Source organism: Ceratotherium simum, chromosome 12, assembly GCF_057802395.1.
Source record: "Ceratotherium simum simum isolate JZ-2026a chromosome 12, ASM5780239v1, whole genome shotgun sequence".
NCBI classification, from domain to species: Eukaryota; Metazoa; Chordata; class Mammalia; order Perissodactyla; family Rhinocerotidae; genus Ceratotherium; species Ceratotherium simum.
Genome location: NC_141911.1, coordinates 33,282,259 through 33,288,623, shown reverse-complemented (window position 1 = coordinate 33,288,623; position 6,365 = coordinate 33,282,259). Strand labels below are relative to the sequence as shown.

Here is a 6,365-nt window from a genome sequence, read left to right as displayed (position 1 = left end):
TCAGTTAGGGAGGTGAAGGGACACTCAGCGGAGAGGTAGAGGGGAAGAAGGATTTTGCTGATGATTGACTCAAGTTCCAGAAGGCAAGTGAAAGGGTTTCAGGAGATGGGGAGGGGTGCCCGATGAGGTCAGAAAAGGTAGACAGAGTCATATGGGGATTAGACTCCCTGGATGAGAGATGACCTGAGAGTCCCATGTCTTGTGGAGATGGACATCAGCAAGGATAAGGGACATGATGGGGTTAGTCCTGATGGTCACACGGCAGATACTGAGGAATCCTGGGCTGGACAGGTTCTGGGGATCCCCTTGATGGCTGCTGGGAGAGGTGTGGAATCCCGCACAGGGGTGGACTTACACCGGGCAGGCCTTCAACTACAAGTTGAATCTCGTCTTACTCACCAGTAAGGAAGTTGAGAGGCAGTCATTTGGGAGTGAAAGTGGAGGGGAAGAGGAACTGGGAATTGGATTCCCATGTGACAGGTTTTGAGCTGAAGGTGTTGGGGGGGTGGTATTGACTAGTGGAAATGGGTTGAAGATGGTCAAAAATACAGAAGTAGGCTTGGCTTATGCGGGAGAGGTTGGTTTGGGAGTCAGCAATCCAAGCTAGAGCAGATTTTTCAGTCCCAGATCTTCCCAGGTAGAGGTCTTACCACCACAGGGAAAACGGAATTGTTTTCTAGGGGTGAGAAACAAGAAGATATTAGAAGTGAATTTCAATTTAGGAACTTGATAAAATCCCAGCTGTGGTTCTCAAACTACCTGTATAATATCTTTTCGCTGGTAGTGTTCTGAAGGATTCTTTCTCAATTTTATTGCTGGTTTAAGGCTTATGCTTTTGAAATATTGCTTTAACAGTGACCTCTAGTGTTACAAACAGATCTCTGCTATCTGAGGAGGCGGTCTGAAAACGAAAATTCCCTTAACCTGAGTCATCCTGTAGATTTGTATTGCCAGAAGGTACCTTAACAAATTATTCAGTCCATCTTTCTGCCTCTAGGGAGGACATCACTTGAACAATTCCAGGTCACTTCCCTTCAAGGCAGATGTAATGGAGCTTGAGAAATTTCGGAGAATGGCAACTACAGTAAACAAGGAGGGAGATGCACTTTCCTGTGAGAGTGGATTTTAAAAGAAGAGCATACTACAGACTAGAAAGTGGGCACAAATAAAACACTGAAATAGTAAAACAAACAAATCTCCAAGTGCGAGATCTAAGAGGTTCCTACCACTTTTGAACATTTGCTTCGTTGGGTATGCTTACAACAACCCATAAGGTAAGAATCATTATTATCTCCATTTTACAGAATGGAAACCAAGGTATAGCAATCAATTAATTAGCCAAGGTGATACAGCTGAAAGGGGGCAAAGTCAGGATTGGAACCCAGGCTCTTTGACTCCCAAGTCTCTGCTCCTAACCTCTAGATACAACAACCCTCTAATAAACAGGAATGCTCACGTAGATACAGTATGGGCATGTCAGTAAATTGGCAAAGGCTGAAAATATAAATTTGTTCAAGAAACGTGTGGATGTGGACATGGCAGTTTGGGAATGTGTGGGATGTTTTCGGGCATGGGTGGCCCATCCAGAGTTCCTCAGTCCTAGCAAACCCCTGATCTGATCCTGTGTGCTAGTTCTCATGTCTTCATTACATGTCAAATCTACAGACCTTCAGAGAAGAAAGCCCACACAGACTGAGCCATCATTTCAATTTTTAATAATCCTCACTAGCAGAAAAGTTCTTCATGTCTAATTGAAATCCCTCCTGTTGACGCATTTTCTTTTATTCTGTCATCAGTAAAGATTGAAAACAGTTGGAAATAATCCTCCTTAACCTTTTCTGTACGTGAACACCATCGTTGTCACTCTTCAGCCTTCTGGTCTACCCACCTTCAAGATACATAGTCCCCCATCCTTTGGAATATCTCCGTAGATCTTATGGTCTATCTTGAAGCTTTAATGCATCTACTGGGACCATTTGCAATTCTAAAAGAAGTTTGTGCTTATGTAATTAATAAATCATAAAAATGTCTTCCTCCATAATATTTACACTATATATCTCATTTTCAGAGGACTCATACTTTATCTTGCTTGATCCTCACAAGTTTGTTCCTGTTTAACAGAAGAGAAAGTGAGTCTCCAGGAAGTGATTTGGCCGTGGTCCCATAAGGGAATAGTTGGCAAAAAACCAAGATTGTCAAGAAAAGATGGTACATGGTATTTGATGACTCGGAGAATCAGAGAGAATTTTTTAGATGGCACGTAAGTTTTGAAAAATAATCCTTTTTGTCTTTTCTGTTTGTTTTGGTAGCTATCAGCATCTGGTAACATAAATATCTAGCAAACAAAACAAAACAAAAGTGCATCCCCTCTTTTGGGTCATCTTCTCGGCTTTCATTTTCATAACTAGAGACCAGATCTTCTCCTTCAACCTATAGGCTTTAGGTGGCTCCAACTCAGTGCCACCTAATTATTATTATTTGGTGCCAGGCACTGTTTTTTGTTTTTTGTTTTTTGTTTTTTTGTGAGGAGATCAGTCCTGAGCTAACATCCAATGCCAATCCTCCTTTTTTTGCTGAGGAAGATTGGCCCTGGGCTAACATCCACGCCCATCTTCCTCTACTCTATATGGGATGCCGCCACAGCATGGCCTGACAAGCGGTGCGTCGTTGCATATCCAAGATCCGGGCCTGCAAACCCTGGGCCACCGAAGTAGAGCTCGCACACTTAACCGCTGTGCCACCGGGCTGGCCCCCAGGCATTAAACCACTCTACGTGTTTTAACTCATGTAGCCTTCACAATAACCCTGTGGGGTGGTCCTATTTTTACCTCTCATTTTACAGATGAGGAAACAGGCACAAAGAGGTTAAATAATCCGCTCAAGGTCATACGGGTAGTCCTGGTGAGTATAATGGTAAAGTTTATGGAAAAGCCATCGAAACTCTGCTACTAAGCAGTAAGTGTTCATTACGGACTATGACCCATTTCAATGCTATAAGGTAGGCAGGACAAATATGATCCCTTTGACGCATGAGGAATTTGGGTCTCAGTGAGATTAAGTCATTCAGTGTTGGTCACACAGTGAGGCTGGTCTGATATCTGTTGGCACCCACCAGTATGGTCATACCAGTTGTTAAAATGGTAAATTTTTATGTACAGGTTGGCAATGGCTGCTGTCTCAAGTCCTCCCGAGAACCCTCATCTCCCCTGCCGCCCAGGCCCCTCCCCTGCAAGCCCTCCAGTCTTCTTATAGCCCGGTGGCTCCAGGGGTCCCTGCTCCAGTGAGGGTTTCACTCTGCCCTGCAGGCTTTCTTTGGGAACTGGTGGGGAGACAGGAGCGGGGTGCCGGGGCAGAGCAGGGGGCCAGAGAAGAGAGGGCAGCCCAGGACAGGAGGCTTTAAGGGAGGTCTGCTGTGTAGTTGGTTTCACTTTCCCTCTGCATTGTTACCCAAAAGACAAAAATAGAGAACAGGAACAGCAGAGAAGGTATCTTCTTTGTTTTCACATTAGCTGGAGAAACTCTAGGTGTCTGAGCAAGGAAACAACCCTGTCTGTGGTGCAGAGGTGCCCAGGGGGACTTAGAGGAGAGAGGACCAGAATTTGGGGAGAGCCAGAGGGCTGGAAATGAAGACTGAAGGACTTTTCTCCTCTCTATTTGGTGGATACATGATGATACACATGCATGAAACCCTCCAATACAGAGCTGGGCCCCTACCTGGTGCTCAGTAAATATTTGTGTACTTTCTTGACTGATTAAGTTCTGATGTAAGCTGTTTAAAACAGCTTTCAGCCTTGAATTTAGTAGGGGATTACTATAGCTCCAGAGCAGACATGCAGGGGCCGGGGAGGGGTTATCAAATAAGGAGACATAGTTTCGGTAAAAAAAAAGAAAGTCTCTGAAATGGTCCGGTAGTTATAAATACCGATGGCAAATGCCTGTATGCTGATGTCAGAAGACGAATTGTAAAAGCATGACTGTCTTAGAAAAGACCTGGGCATAACTGATTGTTCCAAATGTGAATCCACTGGGTTAGCCCTGAGTCTCCTTAGGCATCACATGGAAAAAAGGGCAGCAGACAAGGCACCTTCCATCTGCACAAACACACTCCTGCTAGTGCCTCTCAGAGCTCAAGGAAGCAAACAGAAGCAAAAGACAGGATAAATGGCACAGGGTGAGAAGTCAAGATGGTGAAAGACCACCAACAGATGGAGCCTGAAAACTAGCAGGGAGTTTGTGAAGTGTTACTCGGTCGACAAAGAGATTCTACAAAGAATCTCTTGTTGAGTTTAATAATCTTATTCTTGCAAAGGATATAGGAGAAAGAGAAATGAGTCATAAAAAGCAAAAGATGTTTCTGTTACTTTCCTAAGGCTGCTGTAATTTGGTGACTTAAAACAACAAAATTTATTCTATCACAGTTCTGGAAGCCAGAAGTCCAAAATCAAGGCGTCGGCAGGGCCATGCTCCCTCTGAAGGCTCTAAGAGAGGATCCTTCCTTGTTTCCTCCAGCTTCTGGTGGCTCCTGGCATTTTTTGGCTTGTGGCGGCATAACTCCAAACTCTGCCTCTGTTTTCACATGGCCTTCTTCCCTGCGTGTCTCTTTGTGTCCTTATGTCTTTGTATTAGAACACCAGTCACTGGATTTAAGGCTCGCCCTAAATCCAGGATGATTTCATCTCGAGATCCTTAACTAATTATGTCTATCAAGGCCCTATATCCAAATAAGTCCACATTCTGAGGTTCTGGGTGGACAAGAATTTTGGGGGAATATTATTCAACCTACTACAATGTGTGACCCATTACAGAAAATGGACAAAAGAAAGAGATTGTGTATTTAGAAGACAGGAAATTTGTTTACTCTTTATGATTAACTTGTTATTCTTACTTCAGTTAATTATCTAATGATGTGGACAGTCAAAAGCAAACTTGACCTTTATCTATACTATTCTGTAAGACAGTGGTTCCCAGATGCTGGGTGATGGAATAGCACTAGTCTGAGGGGACATTTTCACAGGCCATGGCCTCTTTCCCTGTAAACCCAGTAGGCTCTACATTGAGGCCCCACGGCCTCCAGCTGCCCAGCCTCAGTCAAGAGGAGCCACTGAGCAGGAGAGTCTTATAGGTACCTGGGTTCCACTCCCTAGATTCATCAGAGCCTGGTAAGGAATAAGGGTAGCTTCAGAGCTGTCAGTGAACTTGCTTCAGTTTACACAGAATATTCCAGATGAAGGGAAATGCCACTAAGAGAATTCCTTCCATTTTTGTTAACAAATCTATGAGAAACTGAATTTAATAGTGAATGATTGAGATAAAATATGAGAATAAATTGAACATACATTTATGCTCTACTTCATGGTATCCATTGAGTATATAACCACAAGCTGATAAATGCGTATCAAACTAACAATTTTTTTTTTTTTTTTTTTTTTTAATTTTTTGTTTATTGCAGTAACATTGGTTTATAACATTGTAAAAATTTCAGGTGTACATCATTGTACTTCTATTTCTGCATGGACTACATCATGTTCACCACCAAAATACTAATTACAACCCATCACCACACACATGTACCGAATTATCCCTTTCACCCTCCTCCCTCCCCCCTTCCCCTCTGGTAACCACCAATCCAATCTCTGTCCCTATGTGTTTGTTTATTGTTGTTATTATCTACTACTTAATGAAGGAAATCATACGGTATTTGACCTTCTCCCTCTGACTTATTTCACTTTGCATTATACCCTCAATGTCCATCCATGTTGTCACAAATGGCTGGATTTCTGCGTTTCTTATGGCTGAGTAGTATTCCATTGTGTATATATACCACAGCTTCTTTATCCATTCGTCCCTTGATGGGCACTTAGGTTGCTTCCAAGTCTTGGCTATCGTGAATAAGGCTGCAATGAACACAGGGGTGCATGTACCTTTGCAAATTGGTGTTTTCAAGTTCTTTGGATAAATACCCAACAGTGGAATAGCTGGATCATATGGTAGTTCTATCGTTGATTTTTTGAGGAATCTCCATACTGTTTTCCATAGTGGCTGCACCAGTTTGCACTCCCACCAGCAGTGTATGAGAGTTCCCTTCTCTCCACAACCTCTCCAACACCTGTTGTTTCCTGTCTTGTTAATTATAGCCATTCTGACAGGCGTGAGGTGATATCTCATTGTAGTTTTGATTTGCATTTCCCTGATAGTTAGTGATTTTGAACATCTTTTCATGTGTCTGTTGGCCATCTGTATATCTTCTCTGGAGAAATGCAAACTAACAATTTTATACAATGCAACATTGTAAAATAAAATTTTATATTGTGATTCTTCTAAACTCAAAAATAATGTATATATTTGTAAAAATATCTTTCATTTGT

The 6,365-nt window shown here is 42.6% G+C and overlaps 1 long non-coding RNA gene across 1 annotated transcript; it reads left to right on the top strand.

The window, feature by feature from the left end:
• Positions 1 to 1,008: 1,008 nt before the first annotated feature.
• On the top strand, positions 1,009 to 5,372 carry LOC147915817 (uncharacterized). Its single transcript, XR_015553739.1, has 3 exons — positions 1,009 to 1,274; positions 2,122 to 2,260; positions 4,419 to 5,372. It is a non-coding gene; the product is annotated as an uncharacterized LOC147915817 (long non-coding RNA).
• The last annotated feature ends 993 nt before the right edge of the window (positions 5,373 to 6,365 follow it).